At 45.5% G+C, this 18,489-nt stretch overlaps 1 protein-coding gene across 1 annotated transcript in view; it reads right to left on the bottom strand.

The window, feature by feature from the left end:
• NAV3 (neuron navigator 3) overlaps positions 1–16,477 on the bottom strand; it is an 878,534-nt gene extending 862,057 nt beyond the window's left edge. Inside the window, exon 1 of the mRNA XM_059726114.1 lies at positions 16,257–16,477. The gene's annotated coding sequence lies outside the window, so the exon portion shown is untranslated. The remainder of the gene's footprint in view (positions 1–16,256) is intronic.
• Positions 16,478–18,489: the final 2,012 nt, after the last annotated feature.

Below are 18,489 nucleotides of genomic sequence, written 5' to 3'. Positions count from 1 at the left end.
CTTTTCAGCACTGGTGGCACCTCACCTGGAGTACTGTGTCTAGTTTTGGGCCCCACATTTCCAGAAGGATGTGGACAGACCAGAAAGAGTCCAGCTTGGAGCCACAAAAATGATTAGTGGCTTGGGAAGCAAGACTTATGAAAAACTAGGGCTTATTTAATCCAGAGAAGAGAAAACTGAGGGGGCATTTGATAAAGGTCTTCAAATACCTGAAGGACCATTACAGAGAAGATGGAGATGGGATTTTTCCTATGGCCAGGGGGGCAGAACTAAGAGCCTCCTTTCTGACTAGCATTGGAATAGGCTGCCAAGAGAAATTGTGGAATATTCATGGAAACTTTCAAGATAAGGGCGAGGTTGGCAAGTCACTTAGCTAGGATGGTTTAGTCATGGATGATCCTGCCTTGAGAAGGGCACCAAACTGAACAGTCTCATTAAGTCACTTCCCTCCATACAATCCTATGATATTCATTTATGAAGTACATTTTGCCAGCTACCTCCCAAACTCAGGACTGATATAGATAGGGGCTAGCTATGATGTGCTATAATAGTCCTGTCGATGCACTCTGTTCCTAATCACCACACACTCATTCTATTCCACTTGTGACGGTATCCTCCTCATCAAGCTATGTAGACATCAACTTAGGAGATGCACCTACCAAAAATCTTCTTTTGTGAATGTAGCAGACTGCAGGGACTTTGGGCTGATTCTTGGCTGTTTCTCCCTTGATGCCCTGGGAGAGAACTTTAGGGGAGTGTCCAGATGAGTGTACATGGGCTCTTCCCTGAGCACATATATTTGTGCTGCTGCTGCTAGTTACGCAGGGGCATTCCCCGGGGACGTGCACTCTGGCATGCAGCATGTTGCCCCAGGTGGGGTCGAGGAGACTTGGAGCCAGCACCTGGGCTGGCTCCAGCAGCCTTACCTGGAGTCCTGGGGTCTTCCCGGGGCTCCAGTGTGGCGATCTGGGTGTGCAGAACCTAGCCGGCAGCCACAGCATGGCTCTGGCTGGCCAGGCTCCAGTTTCAGGCAGTTCATGTTACCTCCATGTATCCCGCCCCGCTTTTTTCAGCACGCTTTTTTGATACCGAGATGTCCTGGTATCTAAATTTGGCTCCGTGCTGCAAAAAAACCAAACAAACAAATTGAAGTTCAGTGATGATAAGTTTGCAAAAATAAACTAGAATACAATAGACTAGAATCCTTCTAGTTGTAAAGGGAACCAATCAAATGTAAATGAGTACAGTGCTATCGTCCTCAATCTGCAGACAGATAAATTGTTACAATAGTTCTCCAAAGCTAATTTGTGCTGCTTCTCTTATCTGAACAAGGTATTGATGATGAAAATAACTAATATAAAAATGCAAAAGTTTAACTAATTCATTGCTCAGCAATAAAGCAAATGTTCTATTTTTGTGAGCTGGCTGTTTACCCGAAAGTTTATTTCACAGGCATAGTCTGAAAGAGATTAAGTGAATTTATTCTTAAAACAGAGTTGCCATTCAGCTCCAGAGGTCAACAAGCAGTTTCCCCATCGCTAGTTGGGCAGGATTCTTTGTACATCAATGTTAACATCATCAATAGGGGATGACAAAAGCACCAGTTCTGGGTGTTGCCTTGGTGGAAGGTGCAAAAAAATAGCTGCCACCAGCGCAATGGCTGATCACACTAGTGTGATCAGCACAGCGGTAGCCCTTTCTGCCCTGTATGTCCTAGTTGCCCCAGGCACTGAGCTACATCTCTAAAGGGAATTGTTAACAAAGAAGGTAATTGTAAATAAAAACAGAAAGTATCATCATCACATCAGTATGCCCCTATATACATCTATGATGAGTCCACACCTTGAATACTGTGCCTAGTGTTGGTCACCATACCTCAAAAAAGGATACAGAATAACTAGAGAAGGTACAGAGAAGAGCAAAAAGGATGATTTGTGATATAGAGGGGAAGACACTGAAGAGGCAAGGCTTATTCAGTTTAGAAAAAAAAAATGCTGGGGGGGGGCATGATAAGGGTTTACCAAATACTAAATGGTAACGAGAAACTAAAGAAAGATTTATTATTTACTAGTCTCTCCCAATAGAAAAAACAAGGGGTCACAAAATGAAACTAGTATGAAGTCATTTTAAAACTAACAAAATGAAGTTCTTTTTCACGCAGTGTATAATTAAAGTGTGGCACTCATTGCCACAAGATGTTGTGGAAGCCTACAGTTAAGGCAGATTGAGAGGGGTTGGACAAATTCTTGGAGGAAAGAGCATCAGTAGTTATAGAGCATGGAAATTAAAGGGCATAGCTTCTGAATCAGAACATCTTAGACCCTAAATCAGTGGTTTCCAACCTCTTTTTGCCTTCCCCTTCCTGGGAGGAAAACAAAACTCCATATGGCATCTCTGTAAAAGGGGATCCCTACTATTGTCATTGAAATGCAGGCAGCAGAGCAGGATGGAGCCAGCAGAGCAAGTGTTGCGAGCTGCAGAGAACACTAGGTCTGGCCAGCCCTGTGCAGTGGGCTGCAAGGTCCAGTCTGCTGACAGAAGAAGTCTGGGCTGCTGACTGGGGGATTTAGCAGCACCTGGGCCCTGTTCAACAGACAGCCAGGTCAGATGGCCATAAAGGGGAGGAGCTGGCCAGTATATAGGTCTGCCTCTAGAGCAGAGAGATCCTCTGACCCTAAGCATGGAACGCTCTTCGAAAACTGACAAATCCCTGGCTAGAACGACCAGCTGGGGATGGTCCTGCTCTGAGCAGGTGGGAGATCATCTAATCCAACCAAGATCCTTCCAAACCTAATTTTCTATCAGGAAAAGAGGAAGCTAGAATGAATGCACCTCAAGGGGTGAGGATTTGATTGAGGATTGTTTGTGTTTAAATACAGAGCAGAGACCCAACCAGAGGAGCTAAGGCCACAAGTTGGTGAGGCTGGGGCTGGAGTTAGGGACCAAGGAATTTAAACTCGGATAATCAGAAGGCCCAGTAAACAGACCGAGCAAAACCTGCAGGCCATGGGAGTGGTTATGGGGGTGTTGGAGGTCACAGTTATTGCCCTTAAAAAAAACTGGGAACTATAGGACCACAATTCGAGCAGATAGGGCAGGCAAGGCAACACCAGAGACTTAATCCAGTTGAGAAAATTGGGGGGGGGGGGGGGAGGGTGGAAACAAAACTACCAGACTCCTCTTCTAAAGAGGATAAGCTACTTCTCTGGGTATGTTGTTTCAACAAGACATGGTACGCGTGTGGAGAGAATCATAAGGACTGGCAAGAGCAGGACTAGCACACTGGACAGGCCCTGGAGGCCACCCTCTGGGTGGGTCCCATCACCATCTCCCATAGCTCTTCACCAGTTATGGGAACTCAGTTTTGGACTACAGTGGTTGCTATTCTCCATACAAAAGAAAGAAAGAAGGACTGAACTTTTATTAAGTGTTCACCTAGTCATAAGTTACTAAGTCACTTTGTATCCTCTCATAGGATGATTTTTCCAGGTTTCATTCTGTAAATGATTAACAATGAGAGGCACTGACAGCATATACTAAATAATATCTTATAAACATGTGTAGATCCCCAAGAATGAAAATATAAACCAACTTCATGAAAACTTAATCTTGTATTTAAGTATTCAGAATAAATAGTAAGACGATGGCAGTGCTTAATTGAGTCATCTATGGATGAGATCACATAAAGATAATCCTAAGGCCAAGTACAGTAAACAAGATAGTAATTTATGTCTTGTCTCTAAAATAATACACCTTTGAACATCAAATTACAAAAGCTTAATCAAAACTGACTCCATGTTATGTCTCCTGCTGAAAGAGAGCAGCTACAGTAAAATATTAAAGTGACCATGAGGCCATGACATTATTTAAACCAAGCACAGAGAAAAATCCAGATTTAAATGTCATCATTCATAGACATCCAAACTAATAATGCATTTATGTTTGGCTCACACCATCTTTTTAGCAGCAGTGTCATGCTGCCTACTTCTTCCAGGCTGAATTACCCACCAAGGTACCCTCAATACTAGAGACCAAGAGCAAGAATTATGCAGATTGTTGTTTAGCATAACCATCCTCCTCCTAATCTTTTGCTAAGGTACAAAATGTAGATGTATCCATGCAAGTCAGGTATTAGGCCTCTGAGGAAGAGAGAAACTTTAGCTGAGAGACTAAGGGTAGGCTTCTGCATCCCAATGTGTCAAAGGATGCCCACCTCCCCAGCCCTTCTCATGTCTCTGTATAGAACAATAAAGAGGGTAATGGGGCAGAGGCAGGCTAAACAGGCTGTGGTAGAGGTCAGAGAACCCATGTATGCAGAAAAGTAGTGGTCAAGACACCCTTCCTGGTGATCCAATGGAGTTGTGGTTACTAAATCAAAGAGTATGTCTACAGTACTGGTGTCTTCCTAGTGACATGTGTGACAATCCCTGGGCATAGCCAAATGTACACTATAGTGACCCTTTAAAAAGGGAGGGGAAACTGCTGCTCAGAAACAGGCATCAGCTATGGCCAGGTAATTATTACATCTGCATGATCCTGTAGCAATATAAAAATGCAAATCTGCTGTAAATTTCTCTTTTAAGATTCTTATCTTCCTTGCCCTCTCTCTTTTAAAGACCTTTTGCTGGGTCTTTAAAAGGGGGGGGGGGGGTGTCAGATGGCACTTGGGTGGACAAAAGTAACAAGGGAAAGAAAAATCTTTTAGGACCCAACATTATTCTATCTATATATAATCCATTTAGAAAATTCCTTAGTTACTAGGTGTGGCGTCTCGCACCCTTCTGGCCGCCCATCCTATCGGGGTGTGGCCCCTCCCCTCAACTCACCCGCCACGACTTTGATGCCAAACTTACTATAAGAGGGGTCTTCAGTGGAGATCTTTCCCGGATGGGCCTTCCCGAGTGGACGGCAGTACTTACTATCGTCGGACGTGATGTTCCACAGGGCTCCACCTCCCCTACACCCCGTCCACTTGCCAACCGGTTGATGATGCGTTAATGATGTTTTCTGGCCCTGTAGGACAGCCGAGGGCCTGTCTACCGGGTTCCCGTCGCTCTCTCTCCCCTCTTGGGGTTGTTTTTACATTAAAAAAAAAATATCCCTCCGAGTAAGAGGGGGCTGCAGGGCTGCCTCTCTTATCCCAGCCCCCTCTACAGATCTCAGATGCCTCCTCCCTCCTACCATAGGCAGCGAGCTCCCCTGCTTCCTCAGCGTCAGCTTCTTCCAGGTGCTGTTTGGGTGCTCCTGCTTTGCCTCCTGCAGGAGGCTTAAAGCTTTCCCCACTGCTGCCTGCATCAGCCACGCAGGCTGGGTTGCCTCCTCCCCATGCCGGAGCCCGCCTCACAAGATGCCAGCCCGTTCTCTCTCTCCGGCCCTCTCCCTGCCCTGGATCCGGTGGGGCTTTTAAAAACTTTCCCACAGCAGCCGGTACAGCCGCTGGGATTGGCCCAGCTGTTTCCCATGCCGGAAACAGCTGATTAAACAGCCGGCGTAATGCCGGTTCGTGCGGCTGTGGGCGTGGCTCCTGCTCTGGCTGCCTTGCAGGAGGCAAGCTAGCTCTGCCAGGGACTTGCTCTCGGGGTCTGGGGCCCACTCTCTTCCCCTCAAGAGCCTGTGGGGGTGCCTCGCCGCCACACATGGGCTATATACAGAGATTCAAAAAGCCTAAGGTAGAATCTATCTCAGTTGCACGGTTTTCTGTAAGTAGTGTAGTTTAAGATCAATAGCAAACAGAACACACATTTGCCCTTTTGGGGAGTGGAGTGGGAAAGGCAAATCTTACACCGGGTTCTGCCATTTTAAACCAATCTGTGTGCGCCAAATTTCTGCACTGTTACAGGTACAGACTGGTTTTGTGTGTTGAATGTCTGGTCTGTTATGGCACATATAATGTAGACTGGTTTCCAGTCACTTATACCAGTAAAAGCGTAATGTCTGTACCTGACCTAAGAGTCAGGGGAATGCACAGTAATATACACCTCTTTCCTTTCCCGCCCCCCCTTTCCAAATATCTGATGTAAGAATATATACATTGACATTTCAGACATAAAAGGAAGCCATCCTTTCAGTTGCTGTGGTTATGGCTCTATAAATGGAATATTTCATTATCAGTTCACCACCACTGTTTCCCCAACAGGCATATATGAAATATATCAGTGCCTCTTATGCTTCCAAGGGCAAACAGTGAGCAATGTTCATCATGAGAGATAGCTGCAATATAAAAAGCTGTTGAATATTTTAATTATGTAATTATTTGGCAGATGTGGGATTTTTTCTTTTTTTTTTTTTTTTAAATAATCATGAGCAATGTGTCTGCCTATAGTAGGAATGTTCTGCTCTGATTTATACAAGTGCAATGCTCTAAGTAGGTACACACAGTCTGTTTTTAAGCTGACTTCTCAGTCAAGAGCTGTTTATTTCTATACAACTAATAAACTTGAAACTTTCTTACAGATTCTAAGGTTCCTCACCTTGGTAATAAAATTATCTCCAGTGCATTGTCAAGACATTGTCACTGTTACAGCAAAGTTGAAGAAAGCTCACCATTATTAACTCTACCTCACCATGACACAGAACCCTGGGACTGCTTTGTGATTTAAAAGGAGGACAAGTGCAGTAATAAAAAGGAGGCATTGCCTGGTAATTTAAGAAAAACAAAATCCTCCCAAACCTAATGACCCAGTTTCTTGACTATAGGTGAAGAAAACAGCTAGGGAAAAGGCATGACATAACTTTAAAACACTGGGCATATTTTGTGTGGCTTTATTCCATATACTGTCTATGGCCTGAAGTAAGCAAGGATTTGGAAAATTCACTATGGGCTAAACACATTAGTATGTACCTCATTCATTAATTCATTTTGACTCAATCCTTCCTCAAGAAGCTTGCAGAGAGAGAATTTTAAGATACAGCCATCTATACATTCTTAACATATTTGCAGAAGCTGTTTTGAGAGTAAATGCGTAAAACACATGAACCAAAGTACCATAAGTTTGTATCTAAGCCACATAGGGAATGCTTTTGTATAAAATTATGCTACTTTAGCTAGAGTGTAGCATTCTCCATGTAATTGTTTGTAGCATAACTCAGGATGCCTTATGTATATTGACAGGCATTTAAATAACTGAAGTAATCCTCCTGTGTCTATTCCAAGCTCAGATCTACTCTACTTCTTATTTTAACTATTTTTGCTGTTTGGATGACAAATAAGCTATGCACGGTGTATATGCAGATACTTGAGAGGAATAATGTTTCTAAAATAGAGATAATGCATTCATCTGCTATGTCTTAAGGAGATCAAGATCTCTCTTATTTTGCTACGTTGATCTGAAGATTCATCAGATGCTCCCCTGCCTTTTTTCCACTAATTGTTTATCTAAGTTTCTCTCTCTCTCTCCTGTTGGAAATTGTTTATTCTTCCAAATGACTAGCAGACAATGGAAAAGATATCTATATAAAAATCGGACAATGGTGAATGCGCTACATTATACCACAGATCTACCAAAAAAAATCTGTTCATTTTTAGTAACTAGAATTTATAGAAATGATGAGTTTGCTTGGTTTCATAACATGAGACATTCCAGCTGGAAAACTGGTCTCAAGAACAACCTAATGAATTGATAACAAATGTTGAAAAGGATGCAATGTATTCACAAGATACATGGATTAAGGCATTTTATAGCACCATAAAAATATTATATGTACAAGGTGTTGTTTTTTTTTTTAAAGAAAAAAAAAAAATCACTGTTTGAGGTAAATAACAACATGAGAGAAACAGATCTCTTTTGATGTAGTAGATGTTCCAAAGAAAGAAACAATTTGGTTAGGATTTAATATTTTAATTAGCAAACAAAGTTCATAATTTAGTGCTTAGAATCTCTCTCAAATCTTAGAGAGTTGTTCTGCAAAAATGTATTCAACAAAGACGCTGGAAGAAGTTTAAAAGAATGTATCTAAAAATGTCTATGCTAATGCAAACAGAGAGCACAAGCAATACTTGTTTCATTCTTAAAGAAAAAGGCGGCTATGCATCAATTAATACATAATTTAATCATGTTACTTTTTACAACATGTGAATCTACTTTATATATTTGCCCTCAGATTCAAGCTCCACTCAGCAGACTTGCAAGGTTTCTGGTACTAAATATTTTCTCTCCAAGCATGTTCAAGGGGATTTCATATCTCCTGTCCAAAGATTTGTTTTTGAAATGCAAAGATGTCATTAAAAACTGATGAGGTGACAGATAAGGAGATTTCTTGTAAAAAAATCTCAGTCAAGCAGCTCTTCTAACTATATCAACTTTTTTTTTTTTCCACATTTATACTAAGTGAATCTTGGGTGAAAGAAGTCTGGAAATGCACATCCTACTTCTTCAGAAAAAATAATCTCACAGCGATCCACAATTTTCACTGCTGTGATCATTTTACCCTTCAATTCTCATTCAGTACCAGATTACTGTCAGCGTCCTGTTCCTGTACTAAGAGTCCTCATCAGATTGTACTAGCTGAAATCAGGGACTAGTTTCATTTCCAATTTACCTGCCAACTCAATTGTGCTATGATAAATGAAGAACTTATCCAAACACTATAAATTAGAATGTGAAGTAAGTGAGGATCACTACTTCTACTGGATTTTAAAAATGAAGCAGGTAATAATGAAAAGATTTTGGACTATCAAGTTGTGTACTTCCTTAACTACGTACTTGTATTTACGCACAATCCTGGGTAAATGAGAGATTCTGCCATGCCTCGTTTTGTTTGTCACACACAGTTGCTAGTTGTCAAATTCAGAGTTTTCAATCTGATTTAGATTAGGCACCATGTATGCCTCTGTTTTTTGACTGCGCCCCCCAAAAAACGGGGTGTGACCATAGCCCAGTCCTTGAGGCTCTAATTCAATGCAAACAAATAAGTTCATTCTTGCATACAACAAGCATTTGTCCTGCAAGGAAATTCAGTTTGTGAGGCCAACGGAGCTGAAGTTCACACTGTCACAGGAGCAGGGTTAATACCTACGTGGCTGTGTTCTACATAAATCTGATGGAGTCTAGGAGAAAAAATCTTTATGTATCAGAATAAAACAAAAACAAAAAACACTATTCTCAGTAATACTTTCCCAGCAGTGGAACTCCCTAGTAATGCAATTCAAAGGCAGCTCGTCTCATTTCTTTTAGAGGGAGCAATGCAAAATTAAAGCCTTTTGCAGCCAGCTTAATTCTAATAGGGGAAGCTACACAATAGCCAGCACATCATCCTTCCCAAAGAACACTTCTGGTTTATATCTCCATAAGAAGAGAGGAGAGGAGAGAGGACAAGAGTCATCTACAATCTGCAACTGGCTCCTTAAGTCTGTTTGATCACCTCAGTAGTATGACAATATGTATTAGAAATTAGGTAGGAAATGAGGAATGTGTTTTTCATGAATTGGATGCATATACAGCTGTACAGAATGCTTTAAATTTAATAATCCAAGATAATCTATTGCAGTTTTACCCTCTAGCCATTTAGGTGCCTAAATACCATCTGCTTCTATGTACAGAGGCTAGACCAAAACAGCAGGTTAAGACAAAGAGAAAGCACAGAGGAAATGCTGGCTCCACACAATGTTTCTGCTTTCCATCTAGCCCTACCTAAGCTCTTCCATGGTGCCTTACAAGATTCTAACAGCTTGAAAGAGCCTTTCATGACATTATGTCCCAACAAGCCTCAGGGGAAACGTTTCACAAAAATTGATGCTGACCAAGTCAGAATTTGCCTTTGCAATTAGAATTTATTCAACCATTCTCCTACTGCACAAGTGAGAACAGAATAAGAACACAACCCAGTTCATTCATTGCTGTATTGTCTCTTTAGGGTTAACAGAAGTAAAGGATTGTTTTTGTTCTAAAGTAAATAGATATTATTTCTAAATATAGACAGGAGAAGAAAAATTGATTGAGGAAGAAAAAGGTACCATTTGTAGACAGCATCTTTTTATCCTTTAAAGTCACAAACATACAGTGGTCACCAATAAAATCTCCACAAAATGCTTTTGCAAAAAGGTAGTGTTACCATGGTATTCTCTATGCCTATTATAAACCAAACTTCAAACATCTCCATAACCTTGTGTGTCCAAAGACAAAAAATGTATTTGAATTGCACCTATACCGTGTTGTTTGTCACAGTTGGGTTAGATTAGGCCAAGTCTGCTACTATGATGATAGTAGACGATACTACCTGCAGCTGTCAATGCCAAGCTCTGGGCAGCAGGAAATAACCTAGCCATCTCTATGGTGCCAACAGCTTTGGGCAGAGGAGCAACCTAGAGAGAGGGGTACTAGTCCTACCCTGGACGATGACATGCCAACAAAATACAGATGCCATGACAGGATGAACTGGGCTCTCCAGTCTTGGCTGGCAACCAGTCTAGGAGTAGAGCCACAAAAGGCAGACAGTTTGAAGATCTTCTTTGTACCGGCAGCTCCTGCAGCCAAGCTGACTCCAAATGCACTGCCTTCTGCCCTTCCTGTGGGATCAACCAGCTAGGCTAAGAGGGGAACTTAATATAGAGATAGTTGAATGGCCCATATATCAACTGCCCAGGCCACTGCGGCCAAAACTGAATGGAGAGGATACTCCATCTTTGCTACTTTCATGGGCACAACACTGAAGGGGGCAGTCACAGGTTAAAAGCTCAATTTTACAACAGAAATGTGACTGAAGGAAACATCCTGTCAGTATAGAACTGGTGCAACCTGTCAGTATAGTAGCCTTTGATGCTTTGTACACATGCCTACTGTGGCAGGCCCTGCAGGTTTAACATTGGTCTCTACAGCCACAAGACAAAATGCAAAACCTGTCAGTAGAAGAGCTGCAATATCCGCTGTCACTCACTGATGAACGGATGCCATTATGTTGTTATTTGTCACATGCATACTGATTATCCCAAGCTGAATGCAATAAATAATTTAAAACGCAGTCACTGGTTATGTCCCCAGACTTCCTTGCTTCTGTGACATTATAAATAAAAATGGCCCATTCTAAGGAAAGACCTTGGACCTAATCTTCAGAAACTAGCTTCCATTTGTGTGGAAACCATTTGGCACGTGCATACCTGCCTTTGCATTAACACCTGCACATTATAGCAATGGATTTTGCATATGCAGGCTCTAACATTTGCATGGTAGAATTTATCACCTACTGGTGCAAGCGATGATGCACAGATCGTATGAATGTAAGTTTTCATGTAAAGAAATGGAGGCTGGATACCCAAAGCCTCACTGAAAGAGTGGTGGTGGATGGGTCTTTTTCGACCTGGAGGGAGGTGGACAGTGGGGTCCCCCAGGGCTCCGTCCTTGGGCCCGCACTGTTCAACATCTTCAACAGCGACTTGGACAAGGGGGTGAAAAGCACCTTGTTCAAATTTGTGGATGACACTAAGATGTGGGGAGAAGTGGGCACGCTGGAGGAGAGGAACAGGCTGCAACTAGATCTAGACAGGTTACAGGGGTGGGCGGATGAGAACAGGATGGGATTCAATACTGACAAGTGCAAGGTGTTGCACCTAGGGAGGAAGAACCAGCAGCATACTTACAGGCTGGGGAACTCCCTTCTCGTCAGCACAGAGGCAGAAAAGGATCTTGGTGTCATTATTGATTCCAAAATGAACATGGGCTGCCAAGGCTAACCGCACCTTGTCATGCATCCACAGATGCATCATGAGCAGGTCCAAGGAGGTGATCCTCCCCCTCTATGCAACACTGGTCAGGCCACAGTTGGAGTACCACATCCAGTTCTAGGTGCCGCACTCCAGAAGGGATGTGGAGAGCATTGAGAGGGTCCAGAGGAGGGCCACTCGCATGATCAGGGGCAGCAAGGCAAGCCCTACGAGCAGAAGCTATGGGACCCGAACCTGTTCAGCCTCCACAAGAGAAGGCTGAGAGGGGATCTGGTGGCCATCTACAAACTGGCCAAGGGGGACCAGCAGACTATGGGAGATTCCCTGTTCCCCCGAGCACAACCAGAAGTAACGGGAAATAACGGCCATAAATTGACCGAGAGCAGGTTCAGGCTAGACATCAGGAAGCACTACTTCACAGTCAGGCCGGCTAGGATCTCGAACCAACTTCCAAGGGAAGCGGTGCTCACTCCAACCCTGGGGGTCCTCAAAATGCGGCTAGATAATCACCTAGCCAGGGTCGTTTGACCCCAGCATTCTTTCCTGCCCATGTCAGTGGGTCGGACTTGATGATCTGCTCAGGTCCCTTCTGACCCTACCAACTATGAAAAACAGATCCCTCCACATATTCTTCTTTGTCTCTCTACATCAGAGGTTAGTTCTAAGAAGCACAGTGTAGATAGACTATTTTTCCTCAAGAATATTTTCTTTACCACTAGATCTCTGCACCGCTACCCAAAAAGAATGGATCTTTGATCTCTTAGAGTATAAACCATTTTTAGGGCAGTCATGTGAAGCAAACAGTCCCAGACTCAGAAATATAGATACTAAAATTATTGTACAAGGTGCTGATCCTGGTGGCAATTTCTGGCATTGACTGAAATGTTCTTTTGTAAGTACCCTTCAATCTAATCTGGGTCAAATAAAAGTCTTATGAAAGATTTTAAAAATTCCTTAAAATTATTACCTCCAGTCTTACTATGGGTAGACCTGGGACTCTAAAATTATTTAGCCTACCATAATTTTAAAATAAAAAATTGAATCTTTATATATTTTCCTTTAGTACCTTTCAATTGGATCCTTTGCTCAACATTTTTCAGCCATTTTAGACAGTCTGCTATGCCACCTGTCACTTAAGTCGCAAATGACACGTATTTATGTAATTTACATATCAGACAAGCTTTATTGTCTCTTTAGGGTTAATAGATTGATATGCAAGAACAAGATTTCATCATTTGCCTCATTACTTCAACCCTTTTATCTGAGTCTTCAACTCCTCATATAATTTCAGTCTTTTGCTATTTATCTGCCCTAGTGCCCATTGGAATGGAAAGTGCTTTTATAGGCACCTACCTAAATCAAGGTGAGACGAAGCATTTTTGCAGCCCATTTGCAGCATGAAGAACCACCTCTGCAGGCATTTCATGGCAGCCCCGCGTCTTGACACCGATTGGCCAAGAGGCTCCAGAAGCCCTGCCCCTTCCTGCTGATTGGCAGAGACAGCTGCCCTTCATGCAGCCCCACCTCTTGCTGCTGATTGGCACGGAGGCCCCAGCAGGGGAGGAGGGACAAGGGGGCAGCCATCTTGCCTGCTCCCGTTCATGCCCCTCTACCAGCCAGTGTCTTCCAGCCCTGCCTCCTCACACCCCCATTGGGCTGCGAGGCCAGGCATCAGCAGCCATGAGGACTGTCATCTCCCACGGGGGAGCCAGCATTTTATTTTTAGTATGTTTTTTAATGGGGGGCAGAAAGCAATTCCATGGAAAATCATGGCAAACCTCATCTTTTGTGGCAATCATGGAAACTGCCATTTTTTGCATTTTCTGCAAAAATTGTGAAATTGTGATGCAAGTAGGTCCCTATGCATTTGTCAACTTCTCCAACAAAGATTTCCCTAGCTACTTCCAAGTCACGCTTACGTGTAGTTAAGCTCTTTTGCAAGGCCCTTACCTCCTCATTCAAATACCTCTAAAAACACTTTCTCTGTCACAATGCCTAGTAGCATACATGGCTAGGCTGGATAGTACTCTCGGATCGCATATATGTGTGTGCGAACACACAGGTGTAAGGGTAGGTGTAGGAAGCTGAACTTTTCTATTTTCAGAAACAAGGCCAGGTGCTGGTTGACCACCATTATCCTATGCTAATCTCCATTGGACTGCACTCTTACAGTGCAAAATCTTCAAGCAAGAGATTACGGCTTTCTATGTGCCTGGAAAGTACTTAGCACATTGTGAGAATTAACGGAAGTAAACAATACTTACAATGTTTGGTGCTGGAGCAGTCACAGTGCAATCTAAAGTAACTTAACTGGACCGCTAGATTTCAGAAAAGCTGGGGGATATTCTAGAACTTGTAATTCTCTTCTAAACGAGAATGGACTCCCATGGTAACCACTGATGATCAGTAATGTTGCAAGAGGCTTAGTCCTTTTGAAAACCCTGCTGTCGCTTCATAAAACAACTTCATGTGGATGCAAGATAAATGTTAAACTGACAACTTAAAAAAGTTGTTGCCCTTGCATTTTGAGCCACTTTGCAATGCCTTTTTGTTGTCCAATTAACTATTACCCATCCTAATTAGGATGCCTCAACCAGGTCAGCCAAGCCATTGTGCTAGGTGCTGGACAAACAGATTCTAAACCCTAGTCCCTTCCACAAAAAGCTTGTTGTTTAAGAAGACATACTATGGGGTGAAACAAGTTAAAGGGGAGATGGGAGAACAGAAGAGCAATAAAATGACATTGGGTTCAGTGGAGAATTTCTGTGTGCACAATTTAGAGTTAGACAGCAACAATAACCCCAGTATGGCCATGTGCAATGGAAGAAACTGTTACCACAATTTCAGGGACAGATCCAGGGGGTTGCACTAATGCACTTGCACCCCTCTTTAATTTCTGTTCCACCAAAGATAAAAACCAACTCCCTGGCACTGGCAGCATCATTTCTATTCAGGCAGCAGTGAGAGAGTCAATCAACTTCATTAAAAGCTCATGAAAATCTACCCAATTCCTTCTAAACTCTTCATTCCACAGGTATTAGTGACACTCTCTCCTTTTTAATGGTCTTGATGTTCCACTAATCAAGGTAGCCTTTCTATCAGGTAGCTGCTCCTGGTAATATATCTCCTGTTTCACAGCCCTGCAAACTGTTATTAACTCATTTCAATCAAGTGACTTTGTTTTTGCTTTAATCTTAAACTGAATAAAATGGCTCTAGGCCCCTAGCATGTCAGTCAAGTTTCTAGTTCCTTTTTGCCTGGAGAAACACGTGTTGTGTTATCCCCTATTCAAAATCCCAGATTGCCCCATGCTTAATTCTCACAGCAAGGTCAAAATCTGCTCTCATATACACCTGACCATCTAAACTGATCACAGTGGCACTACAACAGCCTAGCCCTGGCCCACACTGAAGACGACAAAGGCATGCCGAGGAAAAGGAATCCCAAGTTCTTTTGCCAGGATATTTCCCCTGGGTGATGATGCATGACACTGAGAAGACAGCAGCTTGATTCTCAGCCTCCAGAGAGAGAATCAGAACTTAGGACCTCATCACGTGCTGAACATTAAGCTTTAAAGCACTGGATGGTGTTCGCATTAGTTCAAGTTTGGAGTAGCCACATTCAGGCTAAAAACCATCTCTGACTGTGCCCAGCTGCCACAGCTGTGACTTGCCACTAGGAGTTACAGCTGGGAGTTGTCTACACAGACCAGGCGAGTCGACAACATCGTGGGAGGACTGCAACTGAGGCAAGGGAACGTGGCCCAGAGAGAAACCTGCCCTAGAGTGGTGGAACTTCAAAGCCACCTAACGGGTGCTTAAAGCTAGTTTCTGGTGTTAGCGTGGAGACAATCCAGGGAGTAAGAGCCTAAAATTAACATGCAACAAAACCCCTGTATGCTGAATGTGTCTGCAGACACAGGACTCTTCCCTCAGGGAGGAGGGGCAGTCCGGGTAGGGCAGACACTGCCCCTGGCAGGGGCAAGTTCCGGGCCTGGCCCTGGCACGCTGGCCAGTGCCTAGACCTGCTGCACCTGGGAGGGCAGGCCCCGTCACCTAGGCAATTCACACACCAGGCCTCTTTCTCTTTCTCCCTGGCAGGGATGCACTCACACACTGGTGCCTGCCCCCCCTTCCTCCCACACGCACCAGGCTCCTCGCGCACCATGCCAGGCTCCCCGCCTTGTCCGCCCACCGAAGGTGCCCGGGGGGGCGCGGGAGGAGACGGGCAACTTCTCTGCAGCGATTCCTTTGTCGGGGGGGGAAGGGGGATTCCACATCCCAGTCAGGTCTAGCCTCCCCAGGGGGACAAGGCTGCCACTGCGCGATGGCAGAAGCGGATCAATAAAGTACTGAAGTGAGGCTGAGGCTGGAGCCGCCCGGATGGGGGCCGCAGGCCGGGGGGGACCCACGCGTGTGGCTTCTCCAAGCAACAAAAGGAGGGAGGGAGGGAGGGAGGGGAAGGGGCGAGCCCGGCAGCGCGGCGGGGAAGGACCGAACAAAGCGGCGCCCGCTCTTCCGAGGCAAGACCCCCCGGGACCGGCCTCCACCTGCCGCCCGCGCCCCTGCGCCGACCGCCCGCCCGGGGGCCCCTCCCTTACCTGCGCGCGTCCGGCCGACCGGCCGGGGGCTCAGTGCGCCGCCTGGCCCCGCACCGCCACGGCCCGACGGGAACCGCCCGGAGCAGCGCGGGGGCGCCCGGCCCCGGCCCCCCGCATCCTCTCCCCGGCGTCCTCGCCTCCCGGCCCCGGAGCGCGGCGCGGCGCGGCGCGGCGCGGAGCTCCTCGAGCCTGGAAGCGCAGGGACTGTCTCGCACCAGCAGCCCCCAGCCCGGCGCTGCGCCGCGGCCAGTGGTGCTGCTTCCCGCCGCACAGCTGGAATTTAAAGGGACAGCGCGCCAGAGCTTCGGCTGGGTTTGAGGGGGGTGGCGGGGAGCGCCTGTGCCGGTCCCGGCGGCAGGCAGGGGGATCGGAGTCTAGCAGCGCAGAAAATGAGGGCTGGAAGGGGAGCGCAGCCCGTCCGACCCCCCCTGCTCAAGGCAGGATCCTCCCCAGCTGGATCATCCCAGGCGAGGCTTTGTCTAGTGGGGTCTGACACCTCCGGGGATGGGGATTCAACCACCTCCCTGCTTCAGGGTTTTATTGCATAGTGAGAAAATGCTTCCTAATATCTATCCTCAACTTCTGGAGACCCTTTCTCCTTGTTCTGTCATCTGCCGCCACTGAGCACAGTCCAGCTCGGTGGTCTCCAACCTTTTTGAGGAGGAGATCACCTCTGGCATTTAAAAGTAACCCAAGATCTACCGTGCGCCCCCCTGTCCAACAGGTAAGTCTGTGGGGAAGGAAGAGTGGGGGGCCAGATGGAGACAGAGGGAGAAAAAATTATTTAGGGGCGTGCCTCCCCAGCAGGTAAGTCCCACCTGGCGGGGGCCCCACTCAACTTACCCCTGCTCCTGCCTCCGCAGCACTGTCCCTCACCACAGGGACCTCAATCTAGGTCCCGCACGGACAGATCTGCTGGGCTGGAGCATGTGTGCGCATGCACGTGAGCATTCAGCCCCCCAGCCCAGCCTCAGATCAACTCCCAGAGGCTCCAACATCTACCGCAAGAAGCTCCAAGATCTGCCAGTGGATCGAGACCCACTGACTGATGACCGCTGGTCTAGCTCCATCCTCTGGAATGACTTCCAAGCCTGTGTGCAGTGGAGGAAGGTGGGGTTGCCTTTCCGCTGAAATCCTCCTGTAGGGAGTCTGCAATAAAGGTGTTAAAATCATAGAAATGACAGAGAAAGAAGTAGGGTTGGAAGGGACCTCCAGAGGTCATTTAGTGACTAGTCCAACCCCCTGCCTGAAGCAGGAAAGGTCCAGCTGTACACACAGGGCATAAGAACTGGAAGTTGACTCCCACTGGTAGCACTCTCACCTCCATCCTATCACCAGTCCTCCCAGCATCTTTATGTACCTGTTGTATACAGGGAGCATGTTAGGTGTGACACTAGGTATGATGCACTATGTAAAACGGCACAAGAGTATCTGAGAGTCTCAGCAAGGATTGGGGCTCAGCTACGCTAAGCACTGCACGCACCCCTGGGAGAGGGCAGTCCCTGCTCCAAAGAACTTTCAAGCTAGATAAACAGGCTTGGCAATGGAGGATGGGCAGAGGGAAGAGATGCAAGACATGGAAGGAAACAGTCCCCGCACCTGCCATTTCTGAGCTGAAGACCTCTCTGCTTGTGCTCACCCCAGGTTGAATCCTGAGCAAATGAGCTTTGCCTGAAAGATCTCAACAGGAGAATTGGTTGTAGCCTTGTTGGTCTAAGGACATAGGCAAACAGGGTTCTTTGGGTAGATGTGATATCTTTTATTAGACCAACTAAATAGTTGGGACAAAAAAAGATAAAAGATATCACACCTACCGAAAGAGCCTCTCTCAACAGGGGAGGGAATCCTGGTGCTGAGATCAAGTTAGATTACTAAACAAAGTAGCAACAAAGGCAACACAGTTTGTGGTCAGTGGCTTGATATAGCTGTCTAAGCAATTAGGCAACCACCACACCCCTGACCTGATTCCATCCTCCACAACCCTCTAGCATAATGCCACAGAGATCCACTTCAAGCACTTGTGTAACCCCTCTCTTGTCAGTCTTTCTCTGCATTTCCTATGGTGGCAGTCCCACTGTAGCCCATAGGAAGGGCACTTTTGCAAGTAAGAATACCCAAGTGCAGTAAATACATTTCACAGCCCAGTTATATTTGGTGCGGAAGGTCTCCTAAATGATTTCAGCCCTTAGAAATGTTTAGTCCCAGAGTATTCAAATGGCTTTCTCTGCTCTGT

Source organism: Alligator mississippiensis, chromosome 4, assembly GCF_030867095.1.
Source record: "Alligator mississippiensis isolate rAllMis1 chromosome 4, rAllMis1, whole genome shotgun sequence".
Taxonomy (NCBI): domain Eukaryota; kingdom Metazoa; phylum Chordata; order Crocodylia; family Alligatoridae; genus Alligator; species Alligator mississippiensis.
Note: the sequence above shows the minus strand (reverse complement) of the source record. Positions and strands in the feature narration are given on the sequence as shown.